Consider the following 26,580-nt stretch of genomic DNA (forward strand, 5'->3'; position numbering starts at 1 on the left):
TTCTCCTGTGTTGCTGACCGGGGGCCCTGAAATCTTCAGCCGGCACCAGGCCATTTTGCCTGGGAAGATCCTTTGGACCCCCGGCCATCTTCCGGGCGGTAATCGAAAGCCCCAGGAGTTCAGCCGGGGAGCAAAGAGGGATCCAGCCGGCTTATTCATCGATCCCGGGATCATCATAGAAGACGCGTGAGTATAAGGAAAAGGAAAATCCAGTGCACTGGTGGGAAAGGGGTGGAAATCTCCTGGCAACTGAATTCTCTGCCCTCCTCTCTATCGCTCCTTCTCGCCTGTCTCTTGGTCCAATTGGTGAGAGAGACCGTGGACTGCTGCTCAACCCAAAAGGGGGGTTCTGAGCTCTAGCTCTTTCTCCTCTCAAACCCTCCAGTCAGCCGCACCAACTGAGAGTCCGAAAGTAAGACGGAGAGACCCGACTTGAAAAACAGCCGACTCTCCGCAACGGGCATCTCAGTTGAAAGCAAGGGGCTGGAGTTCTTCTTCCGAACTTCCCGAGCGCCCTTACGGAGGGGGCAGGAAGGGGTCTGGCATTCTGTATCAATCCCAGCCGCACTGGTCGGTGCCATGTAACACGTGTATCGTGCGTGAGCCCGCTTCCAAAAGCAAGGGGGATTTTCAGTTCGAAATTCTATCCAGGGATCACCCGATCTGGCACCGCACGGCGCGGGCGTTCAGTAGGGCCCCTTTTCCTGAGATTACGACGATAGGTAGGAGGTTGCCAGGAGGGATAGCCCATGAGGAATTGGGCGGGATCGGCAGAGTGGAAAAGGACCCCAGGTTATCAAATAGGAAATAGGAAAGAGTAGAGAAAGGAACCGGGTAGGTAGAGCTCGTTAAATTGTTAGGAAGTTGCCAAGCAACAAGGAAAAGAAAAAACCCTAAATAGCCCCCTGTACAAGTTACCCAAATCCTAATCAACCCCTCTCCTTCTCCCTTCTCTATCCCCCCCAAAAAAAGAAAACAGCAACAAAAGCAACAACAACAACGCATGCATATATAAAGGGGTACCCAGTCAACTAAGCATTGTGAGCCCTGCCAGTTTGGTTAACTGGTGGTGTTTGAAGAGGCAAGGAGGCTCTTAAAACCATGTGGGACCTTCCTACTAATTTCACTTAATGAAGCTAAAGGAAGCGCCCAACTCCTTGCAATAACCAACTAAAGGATAAGAATATATATGTTTACATGTTGTCTGTTATGTGTGTTGTGTGTTAATACATATATGAGAATATGTATGTTTACATGTTGTCTGTTATGTGTGTTGTCTGTTCCTTCTGTCTCTGACAGACTGCCTTTCTTAAGCGCGCATAGTTTAAACTGCAAGCTTGCTTCAAAATTTAAATCTAAGGAAGCCATGCTGGACCTTATCAGTCCTAAATAAGACAAAATGAGAATGAAGGGTGCAAATGTTTACCCCACCTCTTGCTTTATTTGAGTGGTTATATCAACTGAAATAACCCTATGCTTATAAAATATTCTCTCCCAGATTCTCTTCCTATCTTATCTTAGGAAAACTGTTCTTCCTTTAGAGGGTTCTGTATAAAGCTGGGTACTTTTATTTTCCTCTTCCCTAGTACATGATGGGAGCATTGATTGTGCTCTCTTCCCCAGTAGTGCCTGTGTACATAAGTATGTGTGTGTAGTACAAATCTTGCTGTGAACCCTATATTTTGGAGGGTTGGACTAGATGACCCCAGGGTCCCTTTCAACTCTCCCAATTTGTGGCTGTGTGGAAGGACATGTGTCCGCAAGCATTGCAGGGTAATTCTTAAATTCTGGTGTGGTGATGGAGTTGAAATTCAGCCTAGCTTTGCTTTTTAGTTTTAAAAGGTGAGAGGTGAAGCTGTGATGTTTTGACGCACAACTGGTAATATCAAGCATTTGAGTGATTACAGTGTTTATCATTTTGTCTACTATTCAAAAATCAGACTTCAAAGTCAATTCAAAGTTTAAACACATACAAATACATATGGGCCTTGACCAATCCTGTAAATAAAGGGGCAGGAAAAATTTTGTCTGCAAATGGTAAGGCTGAAATAACTTAGAATGTTAAAAAAAATTTAAAAAAAAATCCTATGAATTCTGACTCTCTGGCCCTTTCCCCCCATATATAAGGGCGTGGCATTGTTCCGTGAATGGCCAGAGGGATATTAGCCCTTTCCTGTACATAAAGGAAGCAGCCGCTTTGCTTGGGCTGAACTTGCTAGCTTCTGTTGGTGAATACTTCAATTGCTGAATTTCTCCTTTTTGTTTTAAATCTAACCCTCTTTTAAAATCTACTCCTTACCCTTCCCTTATTCAAATTCTAATTTTGCCAAAAAATGCAACATTTCAATAGTATAAAAGGTTTGCTGAGACATGAACTCCACACATGCACAGAGACTAGATCAGCTAAAAAAAAAAAAAAAGGATAGGAAAAGAAAAGAGAGAGAGAGAGGAAGGAGGGGGAACTGTAGGGGGGGGGGAGAGGAGGTTTATGTAAAACTTGGAACCATTGAGAGAAATCACCCTTAATGTGTCCCAAGTTTGAAATCTTAACATGCCAAATTCTTTTCACAGGTAAATATCAAAGCATTCCACCCCTCAATGGGATTTAAGTCACAGACTTTGTTTGTGTGCATTTTAGGAACAGCACTTCCTGACAGGCTTCTCACATGAAATAATTTTCCCTTTTAACAGGATATGTGAACCCCGATAACAAAGTGTTTGTCCCTTTTTCCTCCCACAACAACTTTCTTTCTGTTCTGTGAAATCCCTGCTGTATTAGTGACTTCCATCTCTTTGTGGCTTTGACACTTTTAAAGTTACAAATAATCTGTTTCCATTTATTTAATCCGTTTTTCCATGATGTCTATGAAATTAATCGAAGCATAACCAAACATTGTTTGTGGAATGGTATTTGTTTACCTTTTGCCTGAGCATTTCTTATTAATTCTGTCATTTTGGCTAGTTCAAGGTACTTGCACAACTTTAAATTGCCATTAAGTCATTTTCCAGTATTTTGCTATTAACATTCTAGCCGATGTTGTCACATCAAGAAACACTCTTTTATTTTCATTGTTACTTCAGATTTCTTAAAATTCTGTGTCTTGGCATTTATTTATTTTGGTTCCTCATAGGTCATTGTGTGTGTGTGTTTGTGTGTGTGTTTTATTATTATTTTAACTGTGTCTTTTAAGTCCACCCTGACCTTACAGGATATCACTTCTACAAGTGTGTTACTACAGATCCAATGAAAAGCTTCGCCACCACAACAACAGACACCAAAGTTTTCAAAGTGGCCACAGCTATCTCTTTCAAATGATATAGACTGCCGGGGGAGTGGGGCTGACAAAGGGGGGTGGAGTTGAATTACAAGGACATTTTCTGACTTTTGAACCCCAAGATACATATATGAAATATCCCAATTGTCTCAAGATATGCAACTGATATTTAATTAGTTTGTTTTGTATTATGTGTTATTACGTAGGAATGTTGAAATGTGTCTGACAGTGTGTCATTTCCACAAATGGGGGGGCTATTTTTGTGGCTATTTTTGTGTGTAAGTGTTTTATGTCTAATGTCTTATTCCTTACACCCCAGTGGAGGATCCTCATACATTTTATGCCTTTTAACAGATCAGGCTATTATGTAGTCCAATGTTTAGACTTAGATAAATTTATAACCATATTTCGTTGTTTCACCTGGCACTCTGCCAACTTCCCTACCCATTTTAAAAATGTGCTAAAACTCACTTTACCAAGGAGAAGCTTCTAAGATACATGAAGGTGGATATGCTTTGGTTTAGCAGGAATGATCCCTTATAGAGTTAAATTGACTTATTTCGACAAGTGCCCTTTTAAGAATGGTTTTCTTTTAACAGATTGGTTTGAAGAGTTGAGAACCATGGGGAAAGATAAATTCAAATTGGACCCAGTGTGAATTGGGCAAGTGTATCCAGGCTGCAATTAGCTTTTGGTCCTTTTAAGTGCAAGTGAGCAACTTCCCATGACTGCAAGACCAGAGCCTCTAATAATAAAACCCCATAGAAAGGCCAAGGTAAAGACATTTCCCTCAGGACGTGTCCAAACCTGTGCCAGCTGTGATGGGTGCCAGGCAACATGGCTAATATGAAAGCCCTAAGTGGATTCACCAGGGATTGCCACTACTGTGACACGTGAGACCACAGAAGAGCTACCTTGACACCTGAGAACACAAAATGGCGGGGGGCAAAGCAAACTGCATTTTTTTTCAGTCAGTAGTGGACCTTCCTGCTAAATGTGAAGCATAGACCACTATTGAACAAAATACAACAGGTGTCCTTTTATGCGATATCCTATATCCAGCTATCTGCACTACTATACTTGCAAATGGCCTTAAGAGGCATGATTTGCAAGTCCCTTTCAGGTTTGCATAAACCCACACATCTGGTACGGTAGATACCAAGTTATTAGTTAGCGCATATCTATAACACGCATGTACATTGTATTGGTCAGTGTTGCTCCCTCCTTTGCTGCCCTGCTCAACCCACCTCCTTTTCCATTAGGGCCTATTCCCACTCACACGGCACCCCTACCTTCACCGAGATTTAGGGTGCGGAGAAAAGATTTGCAAGTTCTGTAAGTTCTTACAGAACTTTAATGCAAATCTATCTCCGAATGGGGGACTGATACGGAAGGGGGGGGGCATGTCTTCTTCACCTTCTTCGCTACAATATATCCATTTATTTCCAATTGTCAATGTCAAAAGGGACTAAAATCTATAAAATTCATAGAAAATCAACGTGCCAGTTTGCTCAATTTCTCTAGGACTCCATCACACCTCCCCTGTCCAGCATAATCCCTCAAGCAAGGTGTTAAGACCCTAATCCTGTCAAATCGCTCTGATCAGCCTTTCCTCCTGGCAATGTCAGGTGGCAGACTATGCATATTTGGGACCATTGTTTTCTCATCCCCAGGAAGTGTTTATCTGTGCATATCTCCAGCTCTGCATATTCCCCCCTCCCTCCTTCATATGTTAATCTGTGTAACCCAACCTCCCTTTAATATATTCATGATGTAATCTGTGTAACCAAACCTCTCTTTAATGTATTCATGACGTGTTTTGCACTGTATTCTGGGACATGGAGGGAGTTTCAAAAACTCATGTCACCCCTTTCTCACTGTTCAATTTCGCCTTGAACCTGTTGCGCAATAAACTTGGATCTCCTGCTGCTTGCTCCTGTCTCCGGCTGAGCTCATTTTCCTCCGCAGGGACCCACGGACTTAGTCCGATGAGCTGGGTGGCAGAGCAGCCTCGCACCCAGATTTTGCCGTAACAAAACTCAAACTCACTGTTATTAGCATCACCTGGAGTTGGCTTTAGATGTTTCTCAAAAAATATTCTTAGTTACAGTGACTACATTATTACATGAGCACTGCTCCTCAGCGTTTGATATTTTCACTCACGTATATTCATTAGAAATATGCAGGTCATAGTCTGTAAAATTTTATTTTCAGTTTATGAAACAATTCTATATTCTCCCACCGCGCTGACAAAGATCTACGAAACAGCAGTCAGTATCCGGAATCTCTGTTCAGTGTTGGACATTATATTTGCTGAATACACAAAGCTTCATAGCGTATCTTTCATAATACAAAGTTTGATACCTTGCTTCATTTAAAGATTTTCAGAGACTTTGAGACTGAGATTGCATTTTAAAGTTGTTATTGTTTGGAGGAATTCTATAAAGATTGTCTATGAAGTATGCATGTGGTCATTGTGTTGCCTAAACATTGTTGACGTTCTCTTTTGTACGACAGGGGTTTGTTTGGATACTACACTTGGCCTAGGGGGCAGGGCCCAGACTCACCCAGCCCCACTGAAGAGGCTCCTCATGAGGCCAGAGGAACATCGCCCGGCTATTGTTTTATTGTTTGCTCTTTCCATCGAACCCTTAACAGCATCAATAAAACACAATGTAAAGTTTTGGAGTGTTGATATACAAGGTTAAAGTCCAGATTATCACTTTGTTCCCACATGAAATTGTGCTTTTATTGTCTAACCCAGAGGAAATGATGCCTGAAGTTTGGGGAGAATTAGACTAATGAAGCAAAATCTGATTTGCAACTTAGCTAACTTCAACATTTCCCTTTGATAACTAAAGTATTTGGGAACATGTAACTGTAAGGAAAATAAATTTTGTTCTCTTGCTCTGGCAGGGCAAACAGAAAATGAAAACTAGGGGGAATCTAAATCTCTCATGCCTTGGATGCATCACCACAGTGAAATGTCAATTCTTGCAAGGTTTCTTCCTTTTTATTCCAAGTTTTACCAATTGTGATTGCTCCTCAGTGACAGGGTCCAATTCAGAAGTACCCTCAAGCTCCTTCCAGCAGTTTATAAAAATTATGCATAGCATAGAGAAAGCAGATTCAGAAAGCCTTTTCTCCCTCTAATAACTCTTGAACTTGTGGACATTCATTGAAGCTGAATGTTGGAAGATTTAGGACAGATAAAAGAAAGTACTTCTTCACTTCAAACTATGGAACTCTCACCCCATTATGAGGCAGGACTCGTAATTGCTTCGTTTTTCATTAAGGGTATTCCGAGGCCAAATATGTAGCCTGCCAATTAGGGCGAGTACAGGAGGTTGTTGACATTTCTTCCAGCAATCTTAATTCCAGTTTGGGATTCATCCAGTCATGCATGACAGGGGTTTGTTTGGATACTACACTTGGCCTAGGGGGCAGGGACCAGACTCACCCAGCCCCACTGAAGAGGCTCCTCATGAGGCCGGAGGAACATCACCCGGCTATTGTTTTATTGTTTATCTACCATTATATATTCAGGAAGCAAGAACAAATGTTTTATATTTTTATTGCCTTGGATGTGGTGTCTGCATAATAAACCTCACATTGGTAAACCAATGTGTTCTGGTCTGGAAGAATTATATGTTTAAATTAATCACATCTTACTTCATCTCACATTAGTGTCTATTCCTTCAGCCAAGCCACAGAGAAAGTGTACCCTAACTCTTGTGGGGGTGACTAGAGGTTGAAAACTGGCAGAAACCATACCCTCCAACATAATTTTACTATTTATACCCCACAAAAAACCTTCAGCTCTTTGTTCCGGAAAGTGGTGGTTAATTTATTTTTAGTGTGCTTCAAGGTAGGGTTGGTTCCAGCTGAATCCTCATCCAACCCATTTTTACCAAGTGACCTCTGAGGTGCCAGAGCACTTAGAGGAATACCCTCCTTGCAGACAAGTACAGATTCAAAAAATAATTGAGAAAGGTATGCAGAATAGGCCTGGGGTGTGTGACGGATGAGCCCCACTGCATTTCAAGCCAGAATAAGCCCTAAATGAGGGGGAAGGGATTTGGTTCACAACAAACCTCTTATGAAGTAATTTGTTGTTTAGTCGTGTCCGACTCTTCGTGACCCCATGGACCAGAGCACGCCAGGCACTCCTGTCTTCCACTGCCTCCCGCAGCTTGGTCAAACTCATGTTGGTAGCTTCAGGAACCTTTGGCTCCCCCCACCCCGCACTCCGTTCCTTTTGCTGCAGGGCCATCAGTGAGCCGCAGGATCCCGGGACACCCCAATGCTCCTCTTGGGGTTTTGGGGTAGGCGTATCACGCTCGCACTCTTCTCCTTCACTCCACAAAGCTGAATCTGACATAGCTGTCAGATTTGTGGTCTGCCTGCCATGTTGCAGAGACCTGGAAGTGGGAGGTTTTTTTAATGTTTAAAGGTAAAGGGACCCCTGACCATTAGGTCCAGTCATGGCCGACTCTGGGGTTGCGACGCTCATCTCACTTTATTGGCCGAGGGAGCCGGCGTACAGCTTCCAGGTCATGTGGCCAGCATGACGAAGCTGCTTCTGGCAAACCAGAGCAGAGCATGGAAACGCCGTTTACCTTCCCTCCGGAGCGGTACCTATTTATCTACTTGCACTTTGATGTGCTTTTGAACTGCTAGGTTGGCAGGAGCTGGGACCAAGCAACAGGAGCTCACCCCATCGCAGGGATTCGAACTGCCGACCTTCTCCCTATTTGGAGAAATGATGGAGGGTATGCATTATGATAACACCCATTGGCACATGTATATAATTTATATAAAATAATCATTTATATAAAATACATTTATATAAAATAAATGTATCCCTTTCATCTTGTTCTTGTGCTTGGCTTTGGGTTCTGAGGGGCATGTTCTTCTTTTCTGGTGTGTGTGTGAGATTCAGCATGGGATTGGCATGCAGGTGTTGAGTCCTTCCAGGTGCTTCAATGGTCCTGGAAAAAAGACTCTCCTGAAAGCAGAGTCCCTGCTCCCTCCCCTCTGTGTTAGCTGGATGACTTAGGCGTTGTCTCTTCCCCTTGTGCCGCACCCTCCCAGGGAAAGGTAAATTGCAGCTGACAAAGGCAGGTGGCAACCTTGAGTGAACAGCACCTCGGGCAGGTAAGTGCTCACCTGAGATGCCGCAAAAGGCACCTCAGAGAGGAGAATGGGAGAGGGGTAGAAAGGCCCTCAAGGAGGGAGAGAACAAATACCTGGAGCACTGAATGAGATTTCCTTTGAAATTGATGATGGCAAATCAGAGCAGGCATGTATTTATTTAACCATTTGCTTGGTCACCAAAGGTGACCAGGAGATGTATGCAGGTGAGTGGGCTGGGGGCTGATCACTCTGTCTCTCATATGGCAGCCCCTTGTGTTTTTATACTGTCTCTGGAAGAGACCTAGTCTAAGGTTGCCATATTTCAAACAGTGAAAATCAGGGGGTGAGGCCCAGACTCACCAGCCCTACAAAAGAGGCTCCTCATGAGGCCGGAGGAACATCGTCCGGCTGTTGTTTTATTGTTTTATTGATTTAATACGCTGTAAACCACTTAGAGATTTTTATTAAAAATATAAAGCGGTATAGAAATTAAATAAATAAATAAGGGTATCCACTATTATTTGCTCTTTCCATTGAACCCTTAACAGCACCAAAAAAACACAATGTAAAGTATTGGAGTGTTGATATACAAGGCTAAAGTCCAGATGATCACTTTGTTCTCACATGAAATTGTGCTTTTATTGTCTAACCCAGAGGAAATGATGCCTGAAGTTTGGGGAGAATTAGACTAATGAAGCAAAATCTGATTTGCAACTTTGCTAGCTTCAACGTTTCCCTTTGATAACTAAAGTATTTGGGAACATGTAAGGCAGTGAGAGATTTTACTTTCTTGGGCTCCATGATCACTGCAGATATGTAATCACCTGAAATAATCAATTAGGCCTAGGATTAAATTGGGATTAAATATATAAATAAGAAAATGTAGGAAAAGTTAGGAAATATGATTATGACTGTGATATGGTTTATGAAATAATGATATTGGAAACTGCTATACATAATTACTAAGAAATTCAGATGGAAGAGATTTGAAGAAGTCAAATAATATGTTTATGAAGATGGATGTTAATTAATTAATTAAGTTTTAGTCAAGTGATGATTTGTTGTATTGTATGTTTTATATTCTTTTTTCCTTGTCTTTTTTTTCTTTTGTCGGTTTCACTCTTTCTTTTTTCGGTTTCACTCATTTTTTTCTTTTTTGTTATGTTCATATATGGAAAATAATAAATATTATTGTGAAAAAAAGAAAAGAAGTTATTTTTTCTCCTGTAGCCACAGCTTTGGATCCCAGCAGAAATCAAACATCATGCTCTGCCTCTGTGCCTTTCCAGCCTGCAACTTTCCCTCTAGTTCACACCACAGTCCCCCAAACTTTAACTTTGTCTTTCTAGCTGGGGGAGGCTGGGGGAGGGGCCCCACCCATTTGCGGTCCCAGACAGAGCCCCTTCCCTTTGTTTTCTTCATCACCTCATCAGGAAGCTGGTCTGGCTTATAGTTTAACACTTACTGGATCTAGGAATTCAGGAGTCTGACACCCACAAACTCATATAACACTTTATTTGGATTCCAATGGATCTGTAAATAGATGGGTTGAGTGAATAATGCCAATCCCCGAGAGTGCATATCTTCCTTCCAGAAACAGATTGCAAGGGCAAGAAGGCAGGTGTTATGAGCAGGGTTTAAGTGTGTCGGCAGTTGGCAGACTGATCCCCAAAGCTCCCCTTGTGTGCGCACACACACACACACACACACACACACAGAACAGAATTCATCTCCCTTTCACTGGGCCTCTCTTTTGCAGGTTGTCTTTGGAAACGGGACAGAACTGGCCAGGATCTCTCCCAGCTCACATACAGTCTGCAAGTGAAGGTGCCAGGAAGATGCTCATGACCAAGCTGCAGAATTTGCCCACTGTGGTCCTCTTCTGCTCTATTTTCCTTTTCCTACTTGTTGCGAAGAACAAATGGGAGTCTCTTAAGATGCTTTTCTCACTGCACGACACCAAGGTCAAGGGCGGCCCAGATTCTGCAGGCGATCGCAAGAGTGCCATGGTATTTGAATGGGAATCTGCACTGGAGAGGACAAAGGAGACCAAGCCCTCTGGTCTGATTTCACCACCACAGCCAGTGGCCAAGCGACATCCCTTGGAGGTTGTCTATTCCACTGATTATAAGTTCCTTCTCAACGAGCCAAAGAAATGCTCGGAGAGGAGCCCTTTCTTGATCCTGCTGGTGATAACTGAGCCCCAGGATTTTGCCATGAGGCAGGCCATCCGGCAGACGTGGGGCAACGAGAGCTCAGTGCCTGGGGTTTCCATTCTTTGTCTCTTTCTGATGGGTGTCCACCCAAAATTTGGATACCTGCTCCAGGACCCTTTGGAAGAAGAGAGTTCCATCCACAGAGACATTATTCAGCAGGACTTCCTGGATACTTACAACAACCTTACCCTGAAGACTCTGATGGGCATGGAATGGATAAGCAAGTTCTGTCCCAATGCCACCTATGTGGTGAAGGCAGACAGTGACATCTTTCTCAATGTGAACTTCATGGTGTCCCACCTGCTGCAGCCTCACCTGCCACCCAAGAAGAACTACATGACAGGTCACATCTATAGGAATTCAAAGCCTGTGCGTGACAAGGCCTCCAAGTGGTATGTGCCACAGGAGGTGTACCCCAATGAGACCTACCCGCCCTACTGTGCAGGCCCAGGGTATGTGTTCTCTGGGGATCTGGCCAAGAAGATCTACCAGGTAGCAAAGACCATCAGGGTCATTAACATGGAAGATGCCTTCATGGGAATCTGCCTGCATGAGCTGGGCATCAGTGTGACAAACAGCCCCTGGGGTCTCTTCAACGTGTACAAAGTCAAGTATAAGAAGTGCCAGTTCTCCAAGGTGGTGGTGGTGCATCACTACGGGCCAGAGGAGCTGCTGCAGATTTGGCCTGGCTTTCGGGACCAGAACCAGACTTGCAAGGACCTGCCTCTTTGGGTTGTTGCCAGTTGTGCAAAAGACGTATTTGTCATCTTCTGTTGCTTTTTCATATATATAAATATATATGCACACTCTGTTTTCAAAGACCTTCTCCCAACACACAATGCAGCATTATTTATACATGAATCACCATAAAGATGTTAACGCAGCCATTTCCTGTTCTCTTTGAAGGATGAGATAAGGTTGAAAAGGTTAATCCTCAACCAGGGAAGAGCATTCAGAAAAAACACCGTATTTTTCACACTATAAGACGCCTTTTTCACTTGTCTTATAATTTTGGCCGGAGACTTAAATGCCTATGTAAGAAAAACCCCGTTGTTCCCTATTTAATTCATATAAACTATGTCTTTTGTTTTATTATGATTTTATTAAACTGATTTATTTATATATCTGTATCTTTTTTTTTTTTAGTATTGTTTGTGTTTCTTTAGTGTAAGTTGCTATGCGGGCCGCTAAGTGGGAGAAAAGTAGTGTCTAAAATAATGCTGTGGTTACGATGATACAATCTGAGAAGTGTTTTATTAGCTCTTAATATATAAGAAAGCCACTTGCCAGGTTTCTCGTGTACCCTGAGGCCCCCCCAGAATAGACTCCGGGTGGGAATATGTTCCAGGTCACGGATATAATGAAATTGTCAGTCTCCAACAACTTACTGAAACTTCTTCCTGAAACTTTCACTTACTGAAACTTCTTTCGGCTTCTGCCCAAATATACTCTGGTTGGCCTGTGTTATTTTCTCCTACCAATAGGGAACCCGCTTAAGGACTGTGGTGTTGCCCAAAAAACCACTAACACACGTTGCTGATTTTTGAACCTTCTGGGAGGAAAATTCTGAGAAAGCTCATCAGAAACAGCTGTGAACTGCATTTACAGCATGCCATGGCAGCGTGGGTGTCAAGTAGACCTCTAACATATATTTTGGGCCCGAAAAGCGGCAGTCCTGTCTTCTACTGTGCCCCTGGGATCAGTTTCACCAGCCTTTCACTGACGGTTCCTCCATGCAGCCTATTATGCACAAGGAACTTGGGGGTTGTTATAAACCGCTGGAAGGAGCAGGTCTACAGCTTGAGGGTACTTCTGAATTGGACCCTGTCACTGAGGAGCAATCACAATTGGTAAAACTTGGAATAAAAAGGAAGAAACCTTGCAAGAATTGACATCTTCACTGTGGTGATGCATCCAAGGCAGGAGAGATTTAGATTCCCCCTAGTTTTCATTTTCTGTTTGCCCTGCCAGAGAAAAAGAGCAAAATTTATTTTCCTTACAGTTAAAGGTAAAGGTAAAGGTACCCCTGCCTGTACGGGCCAGTCTTGACAGACTCTGGGGTTGTGCGCCCATCTCACTTAAGAGGCCAGGGGCCAGCGCTGTCTGGAGACACTTCCGGGTCACGTGGCCAGCGTGACATCGCTGCTCTGGCGAGCCAGAGCCGCACACGGAAACGCCGTTTACCTTCCCGCCGGTAAGCGGTCCCTATTTATCTACTTGCACCCGGAGGTGCTTTCGAACTGCTAGGTTGGCAGGCGCTGGGACCGAGCAGCGGGAGCGCACCCCGCCGCAGGGATTCGAACCGCCGACCTTTCGATCGGCAAGCCCTAGGCGCTGAGGCTTTAACCCACAGCGCCACCTGCGTTCCTTACAGTTACATGTTCCCAAATACTTTAGTTATCAAAGGGAAACGTTGAAGCTAGCAAAGTTGAAAATCAGATTTTGCTTCATTAGTCTAATTCTCCCCAAACTTCAGGCATCATTTCCTCTGGGTTAGACAATAAAAGCACAATTTCATGTGGGAACAAAGTGATAATCTGGACTTTAACCTTTTATTTCAACACTCCAAAAGTTTACATTGTGTTTTATTGGTGCTGTTAAGGGTTCAATGGAAAGAATAAATAATAGTGGATAACCTTATTGATTTATTTAATTTCTATACCGCTTTATATTTTTAATAAAAATCTCAAAGTGGTTTACAGCATATTAAATCAATAAAACAACAGCTGGGCGATGTTCCTCTTCAGTGGGGCTCTTCAGTGGGGCTGGTGAGTGTGGGCCTCACCCCCTAGACCAGGTGGAAAGGGCCTTGCAGGGAGCGCCTTCATGCCTCACAGTTGGGCAATTTTCCTTCGGCCACATGAAGGCAGCCCTCTTTAGGGAACTCTTCAATGACGGATGTTTTAATATACAGTGGGACCTCAGGTTAAGTACTTAATTCGTTCTGGAGGTTTGTACTTAACCTGAAACTGTTCTTAACCTGAAGCACCACTTTAGCCAATGGGGCCTCCCGCTGCCGCTGCGCCGCTGGAGCACAATTTCTGTTCTCATCCTGAAGCAAAGTTCTTAACCCGAGGTAATATTTCTGGGTTAGCGGAGTCTGTAACCTGAAGCGTATGTAACCCGAGGTATTTTTAACCTTCTGTTGGAAGCCGCTTAGAGTGGCTGGGGAAACCCAGCCAGATGGGCGGTGTAGAAATAATAATAATAATAATAATAATAATAATAATAATAATAACAACTATTATTATTAGCCTCTTTACTATGGCTGGTGAGTATGGGCCCTGCCCCCTAGGCCAGGTGGAAAGGACCTTGTAGGGAGCGGCCTTCATGCCTCACAGCCGGGCGATATTCCTCCAGCATCATGAAGGCAGCCCTCTTTAGGGAACTTTTTAATGACAGATGTTTTAATGTATTTTTAACCTTCTGTTGGAAGCCACTCAGAGTGGCTGGGGAAACCCAACCAGATGGGCAGGGTAGATATAATAATAATAAATTAATTAATAATAATAATTCACCTCTTCAGTGGGGCTGGTGAGTGTGGGCCTCACCCCCTAGGCCAGGTGGAAAGGGCCTTGTGGGGAGCAGCCTTCATGCCTCACAACCAGGCGATGTTCCTCCGGCCTCATGAGGGGCCTCTTCGGTAGAACAGAGCAACAGGAGCTCACCCCTTCATGTGCATTCAAACTGCCAACCTTCTGACTGGCAAGCCCAAGAGGCTCTGTGGTTTAGACCACAGCGCAACGCACATTCCTTTTCTAGACCTGATAGGAACCATCAGCCAGGATTGCCAGGAAAATGCCTTCTGTTGTCTCTATCCCAGAGAAGGTGCCTGCCTCACTTGTTCCTGCAACGTCCCAAAGATGGCTGTGGCATAGCTTCTCCCTGAAATACCCATGTGGACATCCGTGAGCATATCTGTCACTGCACTTTTGTTTGAAGTGCTGCAACTCAGCAACCTAAACAGAGGAAGATGGAAACATTTTCTGGATTCCCTGTTTAGCATCATTATTTGCTGCTGAAGATGTTGCACGAAGCTTCTCACACATTGTGACAGACTCGAAAGCTCCTTGAGGAAAAGAAACATTGGCAGTCATGGAAGAGAAGTAAACGTGCTCCCACCTATTTTCCACCCTAGCCGTTACCGCCACAGACCACCCTTTTTGTGAATTTTGTTGATCCTAAGAAGAGGTTTCTCTGATGTAAGCCATTGCTTTAGATTTGGGGGAGGAGGTTGCAGAGTCAACAGTCACACATGCAATTATTCAACACCTGGAGGGCCACAGGTTCTCCACTCCCAGTACGTTTCCGAGCACAATTCAAAGTGTTGGTGCTGACCTTGAAAGCCCTAAACGGCCTCAGTCCAGTATACCTGAAGGAGCGTCTCCACCCCCATCGTTCAGCCCGGACACTGAGATCCAGCGCTGAGGGCCTTCTGGCGGTTCCCTCATTGCGAGAAGTAAGGTTACAGGGAACCAGGCAGAGGGCCTTCTCGGTAGTGGCGCCTGCCCTGTGGAACGCCCTCCCTTCAGATGTCAAAGCAATAAACAACTATTTTACTTTTAAAAGACAACTGAAGGCAGCCCTCTTTAGGGAAGTTTTTAATGTCTGATGCTGTACTGTCTTTAATATTCAGTTGGAAACTGCCCAGAGTGGCTGGGGAAACCTGGCCGGTTGGGCGGGGTATAAATAATAAATTATTATTATTAAATTATTATTACTGAAGTTTTAGATTTTCTGTTGCACCTGTTTCTTTATAAACACGATGGAATATTGCTGTTGAGATGTGTGCAATGTATTTTTTAAAATCGAAACTATATTTACTATATTTTCAGTCATTTTGAAGGGCATACTGCCAAAAAGCAGCTTTTTTTGGTTTAACTTTAACTAAATCTCTTAGCTTGCATTTGCACCAGCTCTAGTCAGCATTACCCCTTCCCTTTTTCCAGTAAAAGAAAAGGCAAAAGTGTCAAGGTACTCAAAATGCCTGATTTTGCCACTAGGTGTTGCTATGGCACCAGAAACTGGACTGCTCTACTCCCCTCTTTCCCCCTTTAGGAAAATGCCCTCCATCAACTCACTTCAGTTTGTCTTGGATGCCTACATTTTTTAGCCTTTGCCCCCTCTGCACCAACGAACGTGGCCAAGTATGGCCAGATAAAACAAGGCACTGTTCTAAAATCGAAGTCCTACATTCCTTTATTGCGAGAGAGAAAATGTGGGAAGGTGAGGTTGCATTGCATGTATTTAAAGCACAGATGGGGAACTTGTGATCCTACAGGTGCTGGACTGTTCCACCATCCCTGACCATTGGCCATGCTGGCTGGAGATTATGGAAGCTCCAGCCCAACAACATATTGGAGGGCAGAGACAGAGGTTCTCCATCTCTAACTTACAGCTTTGCTACTGTTGCAATGCACATAAGAGAGTCCATAAAGAAATCATAATGTTGAGTAGGGATTTGAAGGGAGAGAGCTGAGAAAAGTAGTTCCAAGTGTAGGAGGCAGAAGATTAGCTGCATATTCATTTATATGAGCAGCAAGTCTTTTGGCCAGAAGGTGGAGCCCAGAAGCCACTATATGGTGGCAATTGTCTTGGCAGGCATGGAGGAAAACATCTGTGCAGACAACAATGGAAAAAGATGTGAAACCCAGCAACCCACACTCAGGAAACCTGATTGTTGCAGTTAGACAGCACACTGGGATGGTAAACCATAGCTTGTTCCTAGGTGTTTGTTTGTTTTTAAATAACAAGTCAGAATGACCACAATTTCTGAAGTTTCGATGTACAGTGGTTTTTGAACAACTTAGTTCATGAACAACTTGGAACTCAAATGCTGCAAAATCGGAGGTAGGTGTTCCAGTTTTTGAACTTTTTTTTTGGAAGCTGAACGTCCTCCGTTTTGAGTCCGTGTTTCTTGTTGCGCTGCTAATTTGCGTCCTCCCATTGTAATTCAAGCCTTCCGTTTCTGATTGCAGTGTTCTGAGGTGATATTTGGAGTTATATTTGGTGCTTTTGTTTTTGCTATTTACCGGTATTTTGCGTTTTTTGTTTTGAGGCTCTTTCAGTTAATTTTTTTTGGTGACTGTGTGGATCCCAGTTCAGCTACTGATTGATTGATTGATTGATTGATTGATTGTGCGATTGCGGAAATGGATAAAAGCCACCCATTCATACAGTGACTATCATCAGTGCAGGTAAGAATATTTTTTTTTAATTTTTATCATCTACAATACTGTTTTATTTATTTTATAGTACAGTACATTGTTTATTGCTTTCATTTTATGGATTCATGGTCCTGTTAGACAGTAAAATTCATGTTAAATTGCTGTTTTAGGGGTTGTTTTTAAAAGTCTGGAACGGATTAATCCATTTTGCATTACTTTCTATGGGAAAGCATGCCTTGGTTTTGGAACACTTTGATTTTGGAACAGACTTCCGGAACGGATTAAGTTTGAGAACCAAGGTACCACTGTAATGGGAAGCTTGATTTATTCATAAAGAAAAGCAGAAGCTTTCAGTTCATTCCAGCGCCATGTCCTGCTGCTGTCCCTTATTGATGGATGTCCCTTAAATGTCCCTTAAATGATGTCCCTTAAATTTCAAAGAAGCAGCTCCTCTCCCTCCCTCCCTGCTGGCCAGGGAGGAGGCAGGCTCCAACTGTGTTGCTTGGCTGTGTTGCTCACCCAATAAGAAGTCTAAGAATGACTGGGGGGTGGAGCTTGCATGCCTTGTGTGTGGCTAGTTAATGCAAGCTGAGGGGTTTTTTGAATGCTGGACGCCATTTTGTTGCACGTGCTGCTGCAAACTTTGCAGTGCAAAGCCAGGCCGGGGAGCCATCTTAAGTTGAGGCTGCATAGGCCTTGTGGTGCATGTGATTCAGATTCTGTTCAGTTGAACCTCTGGTTACAAAGTTGGTTGGACAGTGTTCTTGAAGCTACCCAGCATGAGTTTGACCAGACTGCAGGAGGACAGGAAGACTGGATGCCTAGAACAGGTGAGGCTGCAGGTCCCTTATCTTGGCTGCTGGTCCCTTATTTTCAAATCTTTAAGTTGACAGCTATGAGATGAGGCGGTGCAAAATTTTCAAAGATGATGCTGTTAAGGTGCTACACTCAATATGCCAGCAAATTTGGAAAACTCAGCAGTGGCCAAAGGATTGGAGAATTCAGTCTACATCCCAATTCCAAAGAAGGGCAGTGCCAAAGAATGCTCCAACTACCGTACAATTGCACTCATTTCACACGCTAGCAAGGTTATGCTTAAAATTCTACAAGGCAGGTTTAAGCAGTATGTGGACCGAGAACTCCCAGAAGTGCAAGCTGGATTTCAAAGGGGCAGAGGAACCAGAGACCAAATTGCAAACATGCGCTGGATTATGGAGAAAGCTAGAGAGTTCCAGAAAGACATCTACTTCTGCTTCATTGACTATGCAAAAGCCTTTGACTGTGTCGCCCACAGCAAACTATGGCAAGTTCTTAAATGGGAGTGCCTGATCACCTCATCTATCTCCTGAGAAATCTCTATGTGGGACAAGAAGCTACAGTTAGAACTGGATATGGAACAACTGATTGGTTCAAATTTGGGAAAGGAGTACGGCAAGGCTGTATATTGTCTCCCTGCTTATTTAACTTATATACAGAATTCATCATGCGAAAGGCTGGGCTGGATGAATCTCAAGCCAGAATTAAGATTGCCGGAAGAAATATCAACAACCTCAGACATGCAGATGACACAACCTTAATGGCAGAAAGTGAGGAGGAATTAAAGAACCTTTTAATGAGGGTGAAAGAGGAGAGCACAAAATATGGTCTGAAGCTCAGCATCAAAAAAACGATGATCATAGCCACTGGGCCCATCACCTCCTGGCAAATAGAAGGGGAAGAAATGGATGCAGTGAGAGATTTTACTTTCTTGCGCTCCATGATCACTGCAGATGGTGACAGCAGTCACGAAATTAAAAGACGCCTGCTCCTTGGGAGAAAGGCGATGGCAAACCTAAACAGCATCTTAAAAAGCAGAGACATCACCTTGCCAACAAAGGTCCGTATAGTTAAAGCTATGGTTTTCCCAGTAGTGATGTATGGAAGTGAGAGCTGGACCATCAAGAAGGCTGATCGCCGAAGAATTGATGCTTTTGAATTATGGTGCTGGAGGAGACTCTTGAGAATCCCATGGACTGCAAGAAGAACAAACCTCTCCATTCTTAAGGAAATCAGCCCTGAGTGCTCACTGGAAGGACAGATCCTGAAGCTGAGGCTCCAATACTTTGGCCACCTCATGAGAAGAGAAGACTCCCTGGAAAAGACCCTGATGATGGGAAAGATGGAGGGCACAAGGAGAAGGGGACGACAGAGGACAAGATGGTTGGACAGTGTTCTCGAAGCTACTAACATGAGTCTGACCAAACTGTGGGAGGCAGTGGAAGACAGGAGTGCCTGGCATGCTCTGGTCCATGGGGTCACAAAGAGTCAAGACACGACTAAACAACTAAACAAACAACACCATCAAACAAACCTATATTTATAGGTTTTATTTATTTATCTTGACTGTGTTGCTATCTCTCAATACAATATTGAGCGGAGATGGTATTGTCGCACACAGATTTAGACATGGAGACTCTGCAACAAATAAATTGGAACGGCCCAATTATTGTCTGTTCTGTCTCATGAGCTCCATTATCTGTTGTATATCAAAGGGATAGGCTTACCTCGCTCCCCACCCCCAATATTTTATTCAAGTTGGCATCCCCACCCCCTTGGTCACCCTAATATGAGATCCAAATGTCGCCTCCATTCTCCTTCCTGCCCTCACATATTAGACTGGTCCTGTTTGTCGTAGCCCAGTGTTGCCAAGGTGAGAGAACTTTTGTTTGTCCTGTGGAAAACTCTATGGCATCAAGCTGGAATAATAGAGGATAAGTTACTTAGCAACCAAGGAAGCATTAGGACAATCTGATTTAACTAAGGTTAGATCACCCCACATGCTTGACATGAGTGCTCCTCACCAAAAATGTAATGTTTTAGACCAGTGTTTCCCAAACTTGGGTCTCCAGCTGTTTTTGGACTACAACTCCCATCAATCCCTGGCCACTGGTCCTGCTAGCTAGGGATGATGGATGTTGTAGAGGCTTGCTGGTTTAGAGGCTTGTTGTGGGCAATACATAGCCCCATGCCTACTATCCTCCACAAATTTTTGGTGTCTGATTATCACGCTTGGGGTGGATGTGATCCCAGAATGAAGCGCTGGAAGGGATCTGGACAAACATTTGTTCCAGGAAAGATGCCACCAAGGGGTTCTGCAACCTCCCATCTACACTGAAGTAAAAAGCCCCCAGTGTTGTAACCTTTTCTCATAGAGAAGTCGCTCCAATTCCTTGCTCATTTGGGGTGTCCATTTCTGATTCCCTCCCCACCCCCCAGCTCTGCAGTACAGTGGTACCTCAGGTTAAGTACTTAATTCATTCCGGAGGTCTGTTCTTAACCTGAAACTGTTCTTAACCTGAAGCACCACTTTAGCTAATGGGGTCTCCTACTGCTGCCGCATCGCCTGATCCCAATTTCTGTTCTTATCCTGAAACAAAGTTCTTAACCTGAAGCCCTATTTCTGGGTTAGTGGAGTGTGCAACCTGAAGCGTATGTAACCTGAAGCATATGTAACCCAAGGTACCACTGTATGCTTTATACTGAGATTCCTGCATTGCAGGGGTTGGGCTAGATGACTCTTGGGGTCCCTTCCAACTCGACGATTCTATAAGGTGAGGCAACCAGTATTGTAAGCAGTATTCCAAGTGGTTGTTGCAACAGAAATTTGTATAACAATATTATGATATTCGCATTTTAGTTTTCATCCCCTTTCCTAATAATGATCCACAACATTGAATTCTCCTGTTTCACAGTTGTATCTAAGTATTCCAGTTTGTCTTTTTAAAAAAAAAAAAAAACACACACAAAAATCCGTTCCTGCAAACCGTAAGATTCTATTGTTCAGAGAAAAATAACAGGCCACCCCAATCTCTGAGTCCAGGGATCTTGACATGCTTCACACAGGGTCTGTGCTCCCTTTTGGACAATTATTTATTTACGTATATATGCAACTTGAGTCTACATTGGAGGGATTCCCAGCATTCACATCTCAGTAGAGGCTTGCTTGCTTGCTTGCTACAGAAGCGCAGCACTGGATTCAGCGGCAGCCAAACAGTCCTCTCTGTGTCTCTTCGAAAACAGCTTGAAGAAAACAATTCTGCATCAGCCTACATCATCCAAGCTGGAACCCTCAACCTTTTCTTTCCCTGCCCACTAACACGCATAAGCTGAAGAAACCACTCCTCTCTTTCAGTTGATGACTTCCCTGATGAGTTGATGACTGGGCTTAAGGGCTTATCTCCCCAGGATGCCCAGGTCCAGAAAAACCAGGTTGGCCCACATTTTTACACGGCTGAATAAAATGTCTGTCAGCTCATCTTAATTCTCAAAAGTACTGATCAAACACTGAAATATACTCCGAGTCGAGAGTGGATTTCATGCTCTTTATTCAGCTCATAGTGGTGAGGAGGAATGAAAGTTTCCTCAAAGTATCTTCTTTATCTACATTATTTACACAATGGGCTGCACGTGATTGGCTAATTCCGGAATTCTCCTGTAGGCCAATTAGGTTGTGGATTCACTTCCATCTGGAGCTGGATTGGGTGGCTCCTGCAGACCAATCATACTGCTGCATTGTTCTAGGACCAATCAGACTGCTTCATTTTGTATCCTATTGTTCTAGGACCAATCAGACTGCTGCATTTTAGATCCTATTCAACTCAGTACATAACAAACACCATCACTAAAGAATCTAGAGGGGATCAGGGCACCACAACCCCATAACATCAACCTCTTCCCGAAGCACACATCTGACCCAGATGTGCCAACGGAAAGGAAATGTACTGTTGTAAACAAAAATTGCCCTTTTTCCTTTATGGGGTATCCAAGAGCCCATAGAGAGTCCTTACATAGGTTCCCTATTGGTAGGAGAAAATAACAGAGGCCAACAAGAGAATATTGAGAAGCAAAGCAGCTAGTAAGCCTGATCTTTATCAAACTGTTGCAACAGGGTCCTCACTCACTACACACAGGAGGGAGGAACCCACAACAATGGCGCGCAAGGCCTTATATAGACATTTTGAAATTGCCACCCTGTAGATCAAGACCACCCCCAGAAACATCATACATACATCACAGAAGGGGTGTAACCTAAGACTACCCCTCAGATACATCATACCTACATCACAGAAAAAGCAGTCTAAAACAGAAATTTGAATGTTGTTTTTCTCCTGTCCTTGTTTATCTCCTGTCTGGCAGGTTACTTGGTTGGATACCCTGGGGAGCTGGCCAGTCTTTTGTAATGACAAATACTTAGTAATGATAAATACTTAATTCCTGAGTCAGGTCACAGGCTCACCCTATTCAAACAAGAGACATACCCTTAAGAAAGGATTTGTGAAGGAAAAGACAATGGGGAGGCTTTTCCATTTTCCTTTGGAGAGAAAACTTTCCTTTCTTGCAGAGAAAACACTTGGTCAGTTGGGGACAGTTTGGGAATCAAAAAGAGTTCCAGGTCAGTCTTCCTGTGCTGATCTATGTACTTGCTTGGTTGGTATACTCATGAACATTTAACATATATCTAAGACCTCAAAATTCCTATCACAGTACACAACTTTCCTGTAAAACGAAAATGTAAGTAGAGGCATTTAGAACAAATCAAAGCAGATCATAATACGATACTTTTAGCCCAACGCAGCAATTTCCAGTCCCTCTTGAATTCCCCAGGCTTCCTCCTTCCTCCTCCTTTGTGCATAGTTCAGTCAGAGCTGCATCTCAAAGGTGGATTTCAAACACACTAACAGTTATCAGAGCAATTCTTTTTTAAAAATCGCAATAGTGTTTTAAAAAATAGTTTAAAAATATAAACATGCAAAAAAGCACTGTGCTACAAAATCAATTGCTAAGACCAGCAGGAAAAGTAAAAGAGTCTCAGATAACAGACTCAAACCTCTGCCCTGCTCCCCCGGTGGGCAGCTGCTTGCATGGTCTTTTGTCCTGGGGCCCCCACAGAGTTCCTTGTCTTGGTATCGTCACAAATTTCTCGGTCCGAGTAAATTAATCTTCCTGGACCTCATCTGTTTTGCTTTGGCCTCCCCTCTGGTTGTGGGTCAGAAGCTCTAAACTCGCACCCAGTCCCAAAACAATCTCTGCAGCCACATCAAGACACACTTCCAGGATCAAATCTGCTTTCTCACTAGCACACCCTCCAACATTTCTCTATTGAAAACAAAGACGTGATGTCCTATTCCATAATAATCATTTTATTATTTATACCCTGCCCATCTGACTGGGTTGACCCAGCCACTCTGGGCAGCTTCCAGCATATATAAAAACATAATAAAACAAACATTCATAAACTTCCGCATACTGGGCTGCCTTCAAATGTCTCCTAAAGGTTGTACTGTATAGTTACTTATCTCCTTGGCTCGGGGGTCACATAACTCCACACCCTCCAATATTTCTTCGATGAAGACAGGGACGTCCTAAGGAAAAGCATGATATTCCGGGATCAAATAAAAAACCGGGACGGCTTCTGTAAATCTGGGATTGTCACAGGAAAATAAGGACACTTGGAGGGGCTGCTGGGGGTCCTCTCCATCTTTCTACATCCTGGCCCAGTTCATCCACAGCCCCAAACCACAGATCAGAGTCCTGTCCCCAGTCCCTGTCAGGGGGCATCTTCTTCTGAGTCAATTGGCCCAGACCCCCCCCCCCCTCTCTCTCTGCTTAATCCCAACTTATCTGAAGCTCTTCATGGGACCCAACCAAGGCAGGTAACCCTCCCACGGACCAATTCAAGGACATTTGAAGTTCATTTTTTATAAATACCATATTAGATTAATGTCTGGTTAACTAAAACAACAATTTCCGCCTTTTTAAAATATACACAGTATCTTCTTGTTGTTGATCTCTTTTGCTTTCGACATGGGTATTATTTCTTGTTTCTTCTTTTGTGTGTGTCTTCTCTTACTCTGTGCACTTGTAATTAAAAACAAATACAGTTTTCCATCAGGCTATGTCACCCAAGCTGAAACCCCTAAACCTTTTCTTTCCCTGCCAAATAACGCACATATATTGAGGAGGAGCCTCACACCCCCCCCTTTCACACAGGCTTAGCTCTATTGATGACTTCTCTGATGAGTTGATCACTGGATTTAACAGCTTGCCTCCCAGGAATGCGCTGACAATACATGGGGAACAAGGAAGAACAAGAGCCAAAATGTTTGAGAAAGGAAATCTTACTGACCGTATGATTAGCTACAAATGCTTTCCAAATTTACTCCAGTATGCTACTGGTGCAGGCATTCAGATATTATCATAAAAGTATCTCTAAGCTTCTTTTTCTAATACAAGGATTTGCTTAACTCAGAATGCCTTCCCCTTGTCATCATCCACATAATGGGTAGGCAAACAAAGGCTCAGGGGCTGGATCCCGCCCAATTGCCTTCTAAATCTGGCCCACAGACAGTCCGGGAATCAGCGTGTTTTTACTTGAGTAGAATGTGTCCTTTTATTTCAAATGCATCTCTGGGTTATTTGTGGGGCATAGGAAGTTGTTCTTTTTCTCTTTTTTTCAAAATATAGTCCGGCCCTCCACACAGTCTGAGGGACGTGGACCGGCCCCCTGCTGAAAAAGTTTGCTGACCCCTGATCCACATCCTCCTAGCTATGGGGGCCAAGATGCTGGTCCATCTCTCCCTCCACAGTAAAAGTGGTGTTACGGAAAATTCCGGGTGCGGAGTTGCCCTGCCACCCGGCTCGTCGGACGGAGTCCGCGGGTCCTAGCGGAAGAAATGAGTTCAGCCGGAGACGGAGCAAGATGCGGAGATCCAAGTTTATTGCGCAATAGGTTCAAGATGGGGTTGAACCCCGAGAGTGGGGCGACATAAACTTTTAAAAGTTCCCTCCAGGTCCCAGAATACAGTGCAGAAAACGTCACAAATACATCACAAGAGGTGGGGTTACACGGATCATCACTACAGGAAAGTGGGTGGTGGGTTTACACAAATCATCACTTCAGTAAGGTAGGCAGGGTAGAGATTGCATAGATCAGCACTTCAGTAAGGTAGGCAGGGTAGAGATTGCATAGATCAGCACTTCAGTAAGGTAGGCAGGGTAGAGATTGCATAGATCAGCACTTCAGTAAGGTAGGCAGGGTAGAGATTGCCTGGAGTAATAGAGATATGCATAAACGTTTCCTGAGTACAGGTGATGGCAAGACAATGGCACAGCCATGCATCGCCCATTACCTAGCATTGCCTGGAGGAAGGGCTTGACTGGACCATCTGACAGGATTAAGGTTTTCCTGGGTACGTGACCTGTCAGTTTGAGGATTATGGCGCTGGGAGTAGCATCATGGAGTCCGGAGGGAATCGAGTAGAATAACATTAAAATGGAGAAGATCGAAGCTTTGGCTGATTTTATATTATTTTCTGAAGTTTTCGGCTTCTTGCCGGTCAAGTGTATATTGTATATTGAAAGCGGAAACAAATGGATACAATGTAACAGGACTTTGACAGTTTTACGAGGTCGCTAGTTTCGGTTCCATTGTTGTAGCAGCGGGGAGCCGTCAACAACTTGTCAGGAGGTTTAATGAGGCGTGCAAGAACTCCCTGAGCTAGCTCCTGCAGGGGAATGCACGTTCTTGATTGGCTAAGGCGCAGCCATTATGGTCAATGGGGAAACAGTATGATACGGTCTACTCGTTATGGTCAATGGGGAAACAGTATGATACGGTCTACTCGTTAGAAATAGGGCGAACAAGACTTAAGAGGGAAAGGCTTATTTCGCCCGTATATAGAAGGGAAAGATATATATAAGGAGAAGATATTATTTATAAAGCCAAGGGTATAGTGTGGTGCTTGTGCAACAGTGTGGGGGTTCAGGAGTCACGACAGAGCTGGGCGCCGTCGAGGTCATCGCCTTGGGCCCCTTACTCACGAGGAAGAGGGGTGAGGAAAGGTACCCCCCCTCCTTCTGTATCAGTGGGACTGGAGGAGTCCCAAATACCTGGCTTACATTTTGCTTGCACCAGGTTACCGATCCAATCAACAACACCAAAAACCTTGCATTTTCACTTGCCAACAGGAAAATGTGAACGAAATTAAGAAGGTACTTAAATGTACTTTTCATAAGAAACCAGAGGCATTTCTTTTGGGCATGGTCGGCCAATTGGTGTCAAGGAAGGATAAGACTTTTTTTATGTACGCCACTACAGCAGCAAGGATTCTTCTAGCAAAGTATTGGAAGACACAAGAACTATCTACACTGGAAGAATGGCAGACGAAAGTGATTGACTTTATGGGATTGGCAGAAATGACCGGCAGAATCCGTGACCAAGAGAAAGAGACGGTGGAGGAAGATTGGAAGAAATTTAAAGCTTATCTTAAGAACTGTTATAAAATTGAGGGGTGCTAAAATGTCAAGGGAAAGGAAGATGCAGAATTACAGCTGAAACTGCTTGATGAATTAAGATGAAATTGAGAAATAATAAGTTATAAATTTAATTGGATTAAAGGGTTGCTGAAAAACTGTAAAACAGGGATGCAGTGAGGGTGAGGTATGGGGAAGTCTGAGGAAGAAAGCTTACGAAAATGAGGATATGAAATTATACTTGTTTGTATGTTTTTGTTTGTTGATGTGTGTATGTTATTTTGTTGTAAAATTGGAAAATCATTAAAAAAAATATTATTAAAAAAAGGAAAAGGATATTCAAAAAGGTGGCTCTCTTTGTTCTGTAGCAGCAAAATTACATTGGCCTATTTAGAAATTCTTGTAGCTGGTTGCTGTAATTTTTGTATTTATTATTTTCCTTCTTCTCCATCCCCCACCCCAAATACCTTATGTGAAATCTTGCCTGAAGAACTT

General features: G+C 43.6%; 2 pseudogenes across 2 annotated transcripts in view; both read left to right on the top strand.

Annotated features, from left to right (window-relative positions):
* Positions 1 to 26,580, top strand: part of LOC307206404 (beta-1,3-galactosyltransferase 1 pseudogene) — a 102,129-nt pseudogene that overhangs the window by 34,144 nt on the left and 41,405 nt on the right. The gene's annotated exons all lie outside the window — the stretch shown is intronic.
* LOC307206345 (beta-1,3-galactosyltransferase 1 pseudogene) lies at positions 8,391 to 11,608 on the top strand (annotated as a pseudogene). The gene is made up of 2 exons (XR_013843951.1): positions 8,391 to 8,432; positions 10,171 to 11,608. The product of XR_013843951.1 is annotated as a beta-1,3-galactosyltransferase 1 pseudogene (transcript).

This window comes from Podarcis cretensis, assembly GCF_951804945.1.
Source record: "Podarcis cretensis genome assembly, chromosome: 17".
Taxonomy (NCBI): domain Eukaryota; kingdom Metazoa; phylum Chordata; class Lepidosauria; order Squamata; family Lacertidae; genus Podarcis; species Podarcis cretensis.